Source organism: Balaenoptera physalus, assembly GCF_965194825.1.
Source record: "Balaenoptera physalus genome assembly, chromosome: 15".
In the NCBI taxonomy this organism is placed as follows: Eukaryota; Metazoa; Chordata; class Mammalia; order Artiodactyla; family Balaenopteridae; genus Balaenoptera; species Balaenoptera physalus.
Window position 1 is genome coordinate 64,648,191 of NC_138894.1, and position 14,133 is coordinate 64,662,323.

A 14,133-nucleotide genomic window follows, 5' to 3' on the forward strand; every position below is an offset into this window, starting at 1 on the left:
ATTTAAAATAACTAAAAACAAAGAGAAAGCTTATTAATGCAGAATAAAATTTTAAATTTTAGATTCTAGTGTTCACTTCTTGGATGCAGTATTTTTATAGTCACTGAGAGGACACTTTTATTAAAATTAAATTTTTATTAAATTTTCAAACATAAATGCCTAATATCTCCTTCCCATTCATCAAATATCTCCATCCTGCCTTCTCACCTGAACAAAGGCTATCAGTAATGGTACTCTCAATCCTTTAGCTTTATGATACTAGAAACACATAGCTAGTTCCTTTATTGTTTCCTTTATTTTTTACTATTTGCTTTGGAAGTAGGTTGTGTTGGAGATCATCTCAGCTATCAATATCATCCACTCTCAGCATGAGTGTGTGTCTGTGTGTGTGTGTATGTGTAGAGATTCTCTTTATGGAATTAAAAAATTAGAGTGCATGTGTCTGATAGTAATTGCACCCATGTTTTTTTGTAGCTAGGTAAGTTACTAATCACTAAGCATGACTAAAAATTATTTTACTAGAAGATCCAATGCCCCTAACTGTATTTCAAATACAAAAAGAAGAAAATACACATTAGTTTCATTCTCTTCAAGGCAACAGATAAATAACATAACAAAACAATACAGGGGATTAGGATTTAAAAAATAGGACTCCTTTGTATTTTCTCTCTAACAATGCTGGATTGGCACCAGATTTTGAGAAAGTCAATTTAGTTATTTTTTAATTTTCAACTTTTATTCTAATTGACTAATTTTATCAACAAGAGCTGGCAATATATTTTCCTAATCCATTCATTCGATTTTCTTTCTTGGATAATGGGAAGGAAGTAAAGATATCACTGTTGAGGTGCTCATGTTACCTCATACAACCAGGAATGTTTATAGCAACTTTAAATTTGGGATAATTAAGCCTCTGTAACACTTTTTTGCTGATCAATATTCATCTTTATTTTCATTCAGACAGTGTGGTGGACAGTTCCAAGATGGTGTCCAATGAGCTCTGCCTTTTGGTACTGATGCCGTCTATTGAGTGTGGGCTTGATCTAAAGGCTGGCTTCTAATAAGCAATGGACAACAATAATGGGATGTCACTCTTGTAATTAGGTTACAAAAATACTATAGTTGTTGGGGTTTTTTCCCCTTGAATTTTCATCTCTCACTCTTTGCCTTACTTGCTCTGTGAGAAGCCAAGTGGCATGTTGTGAGCTGCCCTATGGAAAGACCCACCTGGCAAAGAAATGATGTTTCTAGCCAATTGCCAGTGAGGACCTGGGGCCTGTCAACAGACATGTAAGTGAGATTCAGAGCAGATCTATCAAGGGCTCACAGTTAAACTTTGTGATGTTCTGGTCAACACATTGGATCCAGCATAATTAAGACATTCTGAGCTGAGGCAACCAGATAAATGCTCCAATCCATGACCCACAGAGACTGAGATAAGAAGTGTGTGTTGCCTTAAGTTTATGATGTTTGTTACTCAGCAATAGATTATAATACCATCAGATTCTCTGCTTTTCTAATAAGTCTCCTATCAATTTACAATTTTTTCAAATTCCACTCTTTTCTGTCAATGAATATACATAAACCACAAGTCTAGGGAAAATATCTGCCATCATTCTTTTTTGGTACCCTTCTATTTCCCATTTATGTTACAAATAATATATTCGTTAAATATAAAGAAGATTGGGGATTTCAGGCTGGTCTTTTTTATTTCACCAGCTATATTTTCCTTTAGAAACATCAGGTTCTCTCAATGAATAACAATCTAGTAAGATAATATATTTCTTTTAAATAGACTAGCATAGATATCTGCATGAACTATTACTTTTCTTAATTACAGAAAAGAATCAATAATAAAGTCAATTAATTTAAATCGTATTGGCATCCCTTTGTTAAAAAAGACTCTTCAATTAAGATTTTCATCCAATAATAAACTAGACCCTTAACAGATAAAGAAATGAGAAACTGAACTATGTTAAAAAGAATATTGGAAAAGTTCTGAGTCATGCAGTGAAATCCTTCCCATATAACAAAAAGTCTTAAAGAGAAGGCATGAGTGGATTTTTATTGGGATACATAGTTCCTAGAAGGTTTTAGGAAGTTGAAGATATGCCATTTTGATTGATTCTCCAATCTTGTCCCAGTAGAGTGCAGTGGAAACTCTCCACAGCAGTAGTTATGAAAGCAAGCAGGGCCCTGTGGGGCTCCTGGGCATGGAAGCCTTTCCATGTCCCCCATTTCTTGTTTGTAGGGAACAGACTCCAACCTCCATGACCTTCCCTGTGTCCCAAAGGGCAGATTCAAATGATTGCTAACAAGGAAGGGAGGGGATGCAGAGACAAGGGAGAAGCAGCCAAGAAAAAATAGTGCAGCCTTGGGGCAGGGTCCTGGTTCTCCCTCAAGGGATACACATAACAATGTCTTTTGAACTCTTTATAGAACCAAAACCCCCAATAAATGGAATATGTCAGCATTCTTCATTCCAGAGAAGACCACCTGAGGCCAGATTAAAGGAACCAAAGAAGCTCATCAAAAGATTACCTGAAACCAGATTAAAGGAGTGCAGGCAGGAGTGCACACACCCTAATCTTATCAGCAACCCTACCCTTGAACCATTGCTATAAAAACTCCTCAGTGATTCCTCCCAGGTTGGGACACACAGTTTTCAAGGCCAGGAGCCTGCTGTGTCCCCCTTTGCCTGTCAAAGCAGTAAAGCTATTCTTTTCTACTTCACCCAAAACTCTGTTTCTGAGATTCGATTTGGCACCAGTGCACAGAGGCCAAGTTTTTGGCATCAGTTATCTATTCTTAAATGTTAGTTTGAAGCATGTATAAAATTATCCAGCTGTATTTGAATATTTGATGGGAAAAATACAAGAAAAAACTTATCTATTCGTATGTATTATAGAATGATAATATTCACTGTTTCTAGAGAATTTGGTTCTAAATTTAAAACCATAGCATCTCAGTTGTAAAACAGGAAAAGTATTTTGCTAAATTTTTCCTGGTAATAAAGAACTGAATGCCAGAGAGAAGTTCAGAGGCAGAGCCTCTAGAAGAAAGTACATTTTCCTCAGTTTTATCTCTCAGAAAAGACTTTCTCAACATCTTTCAAGGAGGATAACATTATTTTTTAAAATAGAATTTAATGAAAAGTGAATCGAATTTTAAGGATATTTCCTATTGCAAAATATTTCTTGATTGAGGAAAGTGTTTATATAATATTATATAATATATATAATTATATAATATATATAATATATATAATATTTATATAGTGTTTATATACTATTAAGAGGTCTTTTTATGTCCAAACTGATTTGGTTAAATCAAACTCATTTGTAATCTCCTGTCCTATTACACTTGATTTTTTTTAAATGCTGCTTTTTTTTTTTTCTAATTTATGAAATCACCTGCTCTTCAATTTTTTCTTGAATTTTATTTAATTTTTTTTTTATACAGCAGGTTCTTATTAGTTATCCACTTTATACATATGTCAATCCCAATTGCCCAATTCATCACACCATCACCACCACCACCACCCCCCCGCCACTTTCCTCCCTTGGTGTCCATACATTTGTTCTCTACATCTGTGTCTCATTAAAAATGCTGCTCTTTATTGTAAAGATATTTACTATTGGACATCTGTAATCATTATAAGAGACAGAAAATAGATAGATAGATAATATAGATAATAGATTGGTATATTCATAGGTGATAGATGTATCTATATCTATCTTTAGCTCTTTCTATCTATCATATAAAGGTATTTTAACCTTAGAAATGTACTTATAGACCTAGGACTAATGCTGATGACATTAAATTTTATTTATCATTTTAGCATTTTTCTAAGATTTCTCAAGGGCTTCTTTCTTACAACAATAGATTTGATAATATTTTCAAATATATGGGAAGTTCTCAAGAAAACTGAAATTTGTGAAAAAGAATTCTGGGAGAATAATCGTTGTAATGAAATACAACAGATAATAAATTCTTCGGTGTATTCAATGTACTCAAAACAATACTTCTTTCAAACTTGAGACATAATTTAGTTTGTCTTGTAACATGCAGATAAGTTGTAAGAATACATATTTAAAATAATGTTATAGAAAAATAAGGATAAAATAAGAAAATGACACTAATTTTATCTGATTTATAATTATTGTAGCCTACCAACATTACTTTTTTTCAAAAAAAAAATTCTTCTTCCTTATGCAGTACTATTGGCAAAGCTTAATTTTTACATGAGGTTTAAATGTCAAAATGAACTTTCTTTTAAATTGGTCTATTTTTCAATATGAAGGTTTTTTCTCCTGAACGAATGGTTGTGATTGCAAATTCAATTGATATAAAATAAATCTAGTACTTAGGGGAAAAAAAATAGGAAACCATCAGGACATTTGACAACAAATTATTTGCTATATTGTACTTAAAAAGAACAACTACTCAGCCTTGAAGGAAAGTGCTTAATGGACAAAATGACCCAACAGGGACTAAAAACACAGTCTATAAAGCCAGAAGGAAATCTGTTGTTTTGGATAATGTGACAGAAATAGCATTACTTGGAAGAAATTATTCTTTATCTAATCAAAGTTAACCCCCAAATTTTTGAGTTTTGCTTCCTCTGAGAAAATATTCTAATTTCAACATAGAACTCTCACTTTTTCTTGACTTATAAATTATTTATCTAGTTCAGAAAATGAAAAAAATTTAAGCATTTTTGATTTAAAGAAAAGGTACAATAATTTTGAAGTAGGATTATGTTATTTTAAAACATACTGTGTAAAGAAAATACTCTTTCTGCATGTTGTTTAATGTTTCTATGAATAAGATCAGAAACTAATTGCACTAAAGTTATTAACGTCCCATCATGAACCCTCAAATCATTTTCAGTAATGGTAATCAGAAAATTAAACAATGATGAATGGTTACATCTGTAGGGGAGCAAAATTTGCCACCCCAAAATGTGCCTCCTTGGCGTGAGGATTAATTTAGGCTGATTATTTTTAAGAAACAGGAAGTCTTTATTTTTACTTCCCCATTAGCTGCCTAAAGAATTTAGATAAGGGGTCTGTTCCTATGATACAGCTATCACCAGAAATATCTGTAAAGATGGGCTAGGTATGGTGGGGGAAACCGGAGTCCACTCTGTGTCCCATTGTCTCTTTATGGCCCAGCAAACATTTGTTTACCAAACATTTGCTTTCCCATCTCCATGACAATTGCCTTCCTCCCCTTTGAAGTCTCAAACCACTACCCCCAACAACTTCTTTTGTCTTTAGCTGAAGATGGTATTTAAGGTGAGGGCTTCAGCCATTTCTACGATGTTGGGTCCCATGGTAGGCTGCTCCCTAATGTGCCTCAATGGCATATATTTTGAATTAAATTTACTTAAGAAATGGCCAAAATGAGAGGGATGAGACCCTCCTTTCTGTCTCCCTGAAGGGTGGAAATACAGTAAGTCCCCTACATATGAATCTTCAAGTTGCGAACTTTCAAAGATGCGAACATGCGTTGAAGACCTGATGGAACTGGAGGCCCAGAGAAAGGATGAAGAGAGACAAGAGGAGGTAGAAATAACTGAAGAAACAAAGAGATTCACGACACAGGAAATGGCAAGGGGATTTTCTTTATTTGAGGAGGCACTGTTAGCTTTTGAGGCACAGGGCCCGAACATAGAATGGTACACGAAGGTTGCAGCAGCTGTTCAGAATTCAATCCAGTGTTACTGTGTCATCTATGATGAGAAAAAAAGAGCTACTACATAGACATCACTGGGTTGTTTTTTCAAGAGCATAGGTAGAATTGAATCCAGCAAGGAACCAGAATCTTTGCCATCTACGTCAGGCGTGAGTGAAATTACAGCTTGCCCTCCATCTCCTACTGCTGACGATCCTTCAGCTCTACCATTTCCCACCCCCTCTCCCTCCTCCAGTCCATAACTCTTCTTGCCTATTCACTCGATGCCAGCCCCTGTATGCCAGCTGTTGTACTGTACTACTGTACTTTTCAAGGTACTGCACCGTAAGATTAAAATGTCTTCTTTACTTTTTGTGTTTGTTTTTTATGCATTATTTGTGTGAAAAGTATTATAAACCTATTACAGTACAGTACCATACAGCCGATTGTGTTCGTTGGGTACCTAGGCTAACTTTGTTGGACTTATGAAAAACTGGACTTACGAACTATCTCTCAGAATGGAATGCGTTCGTATGAAGGGGACTTACTGTAAGTCTCTGATGTGAAAGACGCCCTCCCTGCATCCGGAGGTAGAAGGACACCTTTATTACCAGAGATGGGGAATTCAGGCCAGTAGCCTATATAAACAAACCTTGTTACTTCTTTAACTCACTACCGCAAGCACAATTTCTGTTTAGATTCTTCACTAATTGAGCACCCAAAGCTTAAGTTTCTTTGTCCTGTCAATTCCTCACAACTTTATCATTTGTGTAAAAAAAACATAAAAGCTGCCTATTCTGGCCACTTCATAGGTCCCATTTCTATGAGACCTTCATGCACATGAAATAAAATTTGTTTCTTTTTCTCCTGTTAATCTATCTTGTATCAATTTTATTATTAGTCCAGCCACAAGCAGTCAAGAGGGGTAGCATGGGATGCTTTCCCCTCCCTGAGAGTTACTCAGTTTTCCTGGCTCTCTCCCACATACACATGTAATTAAATTTTTGTTTTGATTTTCTCCTATTAATCTCTCTCATGTTAATTTAATTCTTAGATCAGCCATAAGAACCTAGAGAGTAAAGGAAAATGTTTTCGTCCCTGACATGCAAACTCATATATTTAAAATATTTCATCTAAATGCATCTTTTGCTAGACCAGGATCATAGGGAGCTATCTTACCCTTTACAATTCCTTATTAATATACAAATTTTAAAGCTTCAAATCACATGTTTAAAACTTGAAACGGTAGCAGATTGGTGCCCAGTGAGAGTATATGCCTTGGTTATAGCTATACTAATATAGTAAGTAATGTAGGGAGAAAAGCCTTCAAGAACATTAAACTAATCAAAACAGACAAGCTAGAAGTTTTATGATAAAGACAGAGCTGTGATGTAAATAGGTAATGGGGTTGAATGATACTGGGTTGGAGAAGGAAAGAGAATAAACATGCATCTCATTATATCTACTTGTTTCAAGCACTTTATTAGGAACCTTCTATTTTTTATAATAATAGAATGATAGTGTAGATGATTATATTCATTTTACAACTGAGCAAACTGTGGATAACTGATGTTGCTTAGCCACAGTAACACAGTTTATAAGTTTTAGATCCAATTACTTGTAGTACCTTGGATAAAATACTTTTACAAAGTTTGCCTGGGAAATTCAGAGGAACTTGTCATTATACAAACTCATATGTGTGACTCCAAAACTTCCTATACCTGACAGTTTCAAATGAGCAAAACAACAATGAGATGTGAAGTATTATAAATGTGTGTGGGTAATGCGATATGGCAGGAGCTTGGGCTATAAGGTAGTAAAGGAGCTGGATTAAAAGGCGGGCTGTAATTTTCCAGGTTAAAGAAAATCTTAAATACCAATGTAAGAAACTTTGTCTTTATACTGCACTCAATGGGGAGTCATCAAAGTTTTGACCAGATGGTAACTAAATCAAAACTATGGTCTAGATTTGTGTATTCCTCAACTTGCTCTAGGGAAAACACATTCTCTAACATGGCATCATTTCCAAAAATTGTGCAGCTGAAATGCATTATACTGCAGTTATTTTCATTTAGAAGTTTAACTAAATTAACAATTAAAATATTTAATTTAGAATTAAAGTATAAGATAGCTCATAACTATAGTAATATTTCCATCAAATTTCTGTATTTATTTTCTTTTAAAAGTAAATTCTAAAATTTATTTTTAATGATTAAATGTAAAATATTACCTATAATAAAGTTATCAGTCCCAAAGGGAGGAATTAGAAGAATATAGGTGGACAATATTTATAGAAAAGTCAAGGTTTATGGTAAAATGTTTTAGGAAAAATATCTTGGAATAAGTTTTGAGGTAGAACAGAAACATGGAAGTGTTTTATCAGTCTTTCAACAGATTTATGAAATATCTTCTACATGCCAGAAATTCTTCAGTGTTACATACAGCAGTGAAGGAAGTCCTAGACCTCAGTGACCTTTTATTTCAGCAAGAGGAAGACATTCAATAAGCAAACAAATAAGAGAATAATAAAACTCTTATATACAATAAAATGGGTCAAAAGAATAGGAAATTCAGGATGGTGGTGATGGTGGAGTATACTGCAAAATAGGATATTTGAGCAGAGACCTGAAAGGTGTGAGGAAGTGAGCTACAAGCTTATCTGAAAGCCAACATTTCAGGCAAAGGGAAGAGCCAGTGTACAGGATTTAGCCAAAAATGTGCTCAGAGTGTTTTAGCCCTCCAAGTATACTTGGAGTGTGTGACAGAGTAAAGTTTGCGAGAGGGGAGGGTGATAGCAGATGAGTATTAGGCTGGTAGCTTGGGGAGGCCAGAACATGTAGGATCTTGTAAGACGTTGTTTGAATTTTGCTATTTACTGTGAGAAGGGAATTCATTAAAGGATTTTTATGACTGACACAATTTTAGTTACATTCTGAAAGAGTCATTATGGGGGCAGAGTAGGGAGCAGGGGCAAAAATGGGAATTCCAGTTATAAACTATTGCAATAATCCAGATAAGAGACAGTGATGGCTTGGAACTTGATGGTAGCAGTAGAAATTATGAGAGTAGTAAAATTCCAGATATGTTTTGAAACTTAAGCCAAAAGAATTTACTGATAGATTGGATGTGGTGCATGAAGGAAACGGAGGAAACACAGAATACTCCAAACGAAATAGAATTGATGAGGAGGGGAGGATTTGAGTGAGCTAAGTAATTAATATGTTAAGTTTGAGATGAGTATTAGACATCTACTATAGATGTTGGCTACTTTGTTGTATATAAACGTCTAGAATTCAGAGGAATAGTCAGATTTAGAGATATAAAATGGAGACTCCTAAGAATATAAATAACATTTACTACTTAAGATTTAATGGGGTCTCCTATGGAGTAAGCATAGTCAAAGAAGAGAAGTCCGAGACCTTAGTCCTGAGGCTTTTCAACAGGTTAGAGGGAAAAGGAAAAAAAAGCAAAAGAAGTAGCAGCAATGGAGGTAGGAGGAGAATCAAGAGAGACTGATGTCTTGAAAGCCAAGTGAAAAAAAGAGCTGATGATAGAATAAGTGATCAACAGTCTCGAGAACTAAAACCATTGGATTTAGCAATGTGCTGGTCACTATTGACCTTAACATAGCTGCTGGAATGGTATGGAAGAAGGTCTAATTATACTGGCTTGAAGAGTAAATGGAAGATAATAAATGGAGGCACTATTTTCAAGGAGTTTTACTGTATAAAGATGCAAAGAAATGGGGCATTAACTGGAGAAGAATGTGTGTATAAATACATATATTAATATGGCCTATTATATCAGATTTTTATCACAACTGAAATAATCCAGCAAAGATAAAAAATTGATAATGTAGTAGAGAGAGGAGAAATTGAGTAGACAAGAGAGGATGAAATGTAGTATATAGAAATATGAATATTTTGTACCTAATAACAGATATAGGTAGGTGGTAGATGTGATCTTAGGAGTGTGTGTGGAAGTTCTCTTTGAATACTTCTATTGGGGTTCATACTGTATCCCTATTGTCCTTAAAAAAAAAAAAATGAAATCCACAGATTTAATTGTTCTTTGTGAAAAACATGGTTTTTAGATTAATGAAGAACTTTAGGGTTTTTTTTTATTCTCAAGCCAGTGCTTTTTAAAAAATGATTTTAAATAATTAATATATATAGCTTAATAGAAAGATTGATAAATATATATAGACATTATTTTAATGAATCCCTCTTTTCTGATTTGTTTTCAACTTTTGTGAATGATATCATTAATTTTCTCACATTCTCTTTCTCTTTTCTAACTGAAGCATGCTAATTCTCAAAAAATATAGTTATTATTAGAAAAATAAAATGGGAAATGTAATTTCTTGGTTGACATCGCTTTACGACATTGAGACTTCAGACATCCTTTGTTTTTATGCAAATCGACTCTTCAAAATTTTGTTCAAATGTGGAAAAGCATTTTACTGTACGTAAAAAATGAGAAGAGCCCACTTCATTCTTGAATAATAATTCTCCTAAAAACATGTTCTCAGGAAGACATTCACAAACATATGTCTGTTACTAAAGGGCTTTATTTTAATTTTCAGATGAGGTCACCTAAATGAGCCAGGAGGATTTCCAAAGACTTGGTTTATTTCCTGGTAAAATTGCGTAATCTCAAATTATGCACTGCTATGGTTGTGGTTACCGCCAAACTCTAAATCTACTGATCTTGGGGGGAAATAATCAACAAAACACCCAGCATTTTCATTACAGTGGAAAAACTGAGCACACAAAAGAAAATACTTTAAGTAGGTAAATAAGACCTAGTGTTCCTATCTTTTGACATGGGGTCAACTCTGAGACGCTATTGTAGGGGAGAAAACTTTTCCTTTCTTCCCTTCTAGTTTCTTTGGCTGGTCTAATAATTAAATTGACATAAGACAGAGTAACAGGAGAAAAATTTAATTTGTATATACAGGAGTGCATAGAAATATGAGACTTAAGGGAGTGAACAAAGCAGGCAGCTTTTATACCTTTTTACAAACAAATAATAAATTTGTAAAGAATTGACAAGACAAAGGATTTTGGGTATAGGGTAGTAAATTAATAAAGAAGTTACAAGGTTTGTTTATAGACTATTGTTGGCCTTGAATTCCCTATCTGTGGTGATAAAGATGTCTCTCTACTTCCTGGTACAGGGAGGGTACTTTTCACATGGGAGTTTTATTTCCTGCTTTCGGGGGGACAAATGAGGGTCAGAGCGTCTTTCCTGAATCAGCTGTTTCTTAAGTAAATTTACTCAAGATAATCAATATGCCAAAGTGGTACCTTTTGATTTGTCCTGTTGCTCTGAATCTCATCATTATTTAAGCAACAGGACAAAGCTTCCTTCTCAGAGAAAAGACCAAAAATAGAAAGGATTATGTCACCAAACATCTTTAAGTTATTTTATTTTAATATATTTTATGGCATTTTTGAAAGAGCAAACTTATAAGTTAATGATTTTTTTTTAACCACTGGGTGTTTGGATATTTGGTAATGTTCCTCACCTTCCGGACATCAACTGCTATTTGAAGAAACTGATATATTGCCACCACCATCTAAAATAAGACATTCAGAATTACTGAAGCATGGAAGAAAAATCAAACTTATAAGAAATGGCAGAAACTTTAACATCTAAATATTGATTTTAGATGAACAAGTACTAGTATTTACATTTTAGTAATTTATTAGATGGCAAGACAAATTTCTTGAACTGTATTGAAACAAATAATTTTAAAGGAAGCTTTTCAGAGCAGGGAATAACCACATACATACACTTCATTTTTATTGCTACCTTTTAAGACCATACTATTAACTAGGGAGAGAATATATGGAAAACAGTGACAAGGATAGCAATAAGAATGAGCATATGTTAGTTCTAAACTTTTTGAGATTAATATAGGAAATTTGTGTGTGTAATACTGATAGGATTTCTGTTCTTTATTTTATGCTTTTAAGTAAAACTTTCCTTTTATTTATCTGAAATGATTCCTGGAAGATATGGTTATGGATATAGACATAGATATTTTTCCATTTGTAAAAATACTGTAAATGAAAAACACTTTGGATATTTGTATTTTTTATAAATTAAATATCCATGGGAGTAAAAACAAAAGTTTACTTGGTGAGCACAATATTGATAAATTCATCTACACACAAGGCTTAAAATTTTGATCTTCTAAATTTTAGGTCCTAGGTGTAGGTCTTCTACAATCATAAAACAATCAGTAGAAAACCACTAGTAAGTTCCTATAAAAGCATACCCATAAATCATTCTATAGAGTTGATAGGTTCTAAGAAAATCACTCTAATTATTATTATCACTGCTATTATATTTTGAGATTTATAGTTTTGCCATGATTGAAGAACAATAGAAATATAAAAGGAAAGTACTTCCTTCTCTGAGAAGTCAGAGTATATTATTTTATTTTGGGAAAAAATATTAATTTCAGTGTTTTTAAAAATGACTAGAAAAATAAAGGAGAGCTATTCAAATAAAATCATCTCAGAAATAATGAATTCAGGTTTTAGTATATTGAGAATGTTTTCATGTTTTCTGCTGTAAAAGAACCAAATTATTACATACTGAAATGATACCAAGCAAGAAAAAATTCCAGGAAAATATTTTGTTTGGGAGATTTTTGACTATACTTATACATATATATTTATAGAAAAAAATGCTGTTACATAGGGATTAATTTTACCATGTATATTTTCTTTTACCTAAGAAAGGGGAGAAGTAATTAAAATTGTTGAAAATAAAAAAGAATACACCTTTAGGGAGAGTATATGGAATGGCTGGCTTTGAGGTGAAACTAGTAAATTTCCTTTAGAGCAGAATTTGAAAGCATAGAAGGGAGGAAGACCACTGTCTTAAGAATATCAGCATTTACTTAATGCTTTCCTCTCTAGTTTGACTTCCTATTCATGGAGAATTGAAAATAGAGATGATTTCTTCTCTCTTCTAACACCCATGTGAAAAGAGGTAAGTGAATCAAAGTCTAATTTTTGTTTGTATTTATTTGAATTACTCTATTTAACATAATTTGAGAATGATCTATTCTTTTTAACTACAGGTACCTACATAGAATGAATATTGAAAAGTATGAGAAGAAGAAAACAGGCCAGAAATATAGTATAGAATTATACAAATTAATTTTCATCATTTTCCACTGAACTGCATTTAGTTTTAGCTTTTGACCATATTTACTATAGACTAGTTCTTATGTAACACATTTGTTAAAGGAACTGTTAGCCCTTAGTAAACTAATAAGGATTTTTGGATGTCAAAATGTGAGTCTTCCTCACAGACACAGAGAACAGACTTGTGGTTGCCAAGGAGGAAGGGGCTGGGGGAGGGATGAACTGGGAGTTTGGGGTTAGCAGATGCAAACTATTATATATAGAATGGATAAACAACATGGTTCTACTGTATAGCACAGGGAACTATATTCAAAATTCCAAGATAAACCATAACAGACAAGAATATTAAAAAAAGTATACATATGTATAACTGAATTACTTTGCTGTACAGCAGAAACTAACAAACACTGTAAATCAACTATACATCGATTTTAAAAAAATGTGAGTCTTCCTGACTCTTCTTTATTTCCATAGAAGAGAATTATTTTTTCTTTTTAAAAACTTATGTGAACAAAAGCTGTCGGGACTTTGAATTAAGAGATACAAACTTCCAGTTGCAAAATAAATGAGTCATGAATATGAAATGTACAGTGCAGGGAATATAGTCAATAACTATGTGATATCTTTGTATGATGACATATGGTAACTAGACTTATTGTGGTGATCATTTTGAAATGTATAGAAATATCAAAACATTATGCTATGCACCAGGCACTAACATAGTGTTGTAGGTCAATTATACTTCACACTCACAGAAAAAGAGATCAGATTTGTGGTTACCAGAGGTGGAGGGCGAGGACAGGGGGAATTGGATGAAGGCAGTCAAAAGGTACAAACTTCCAGTAGAGGATAAATAAGTACTAGGGATATAATGTACAACATGATTAATCTAATTAATACTGCCATGTGTGTATATGAAAGCTGTTAGGAGAGCAAATCCTTAGAGTTCTCATAACAAGAAAAAAAATGTTTCCCTTTAATTCTGTGTCTATACATAAGATGATAGATGTTCACTAAACTTACTGTGGTAATTATTTCATGATATATGTAAGTCAGATCATTATGATGTAAACCTTCAACTTAGTGCTGCATGTTAATCATATCTCAATAAAACTGGAAGGAAAAATCATCTGAACGAAAGCTGCTGTGAGTTTGAATAACCTGTAATTCTACAAAAAAGCAAACATTTCCTCTGAGAATGTTCATAATACATTATTTTTTACATTATTTATATAATATAAACCATAATATAAGAGTATTCAAGTGACTATTTGAAAAACTTCTTGTC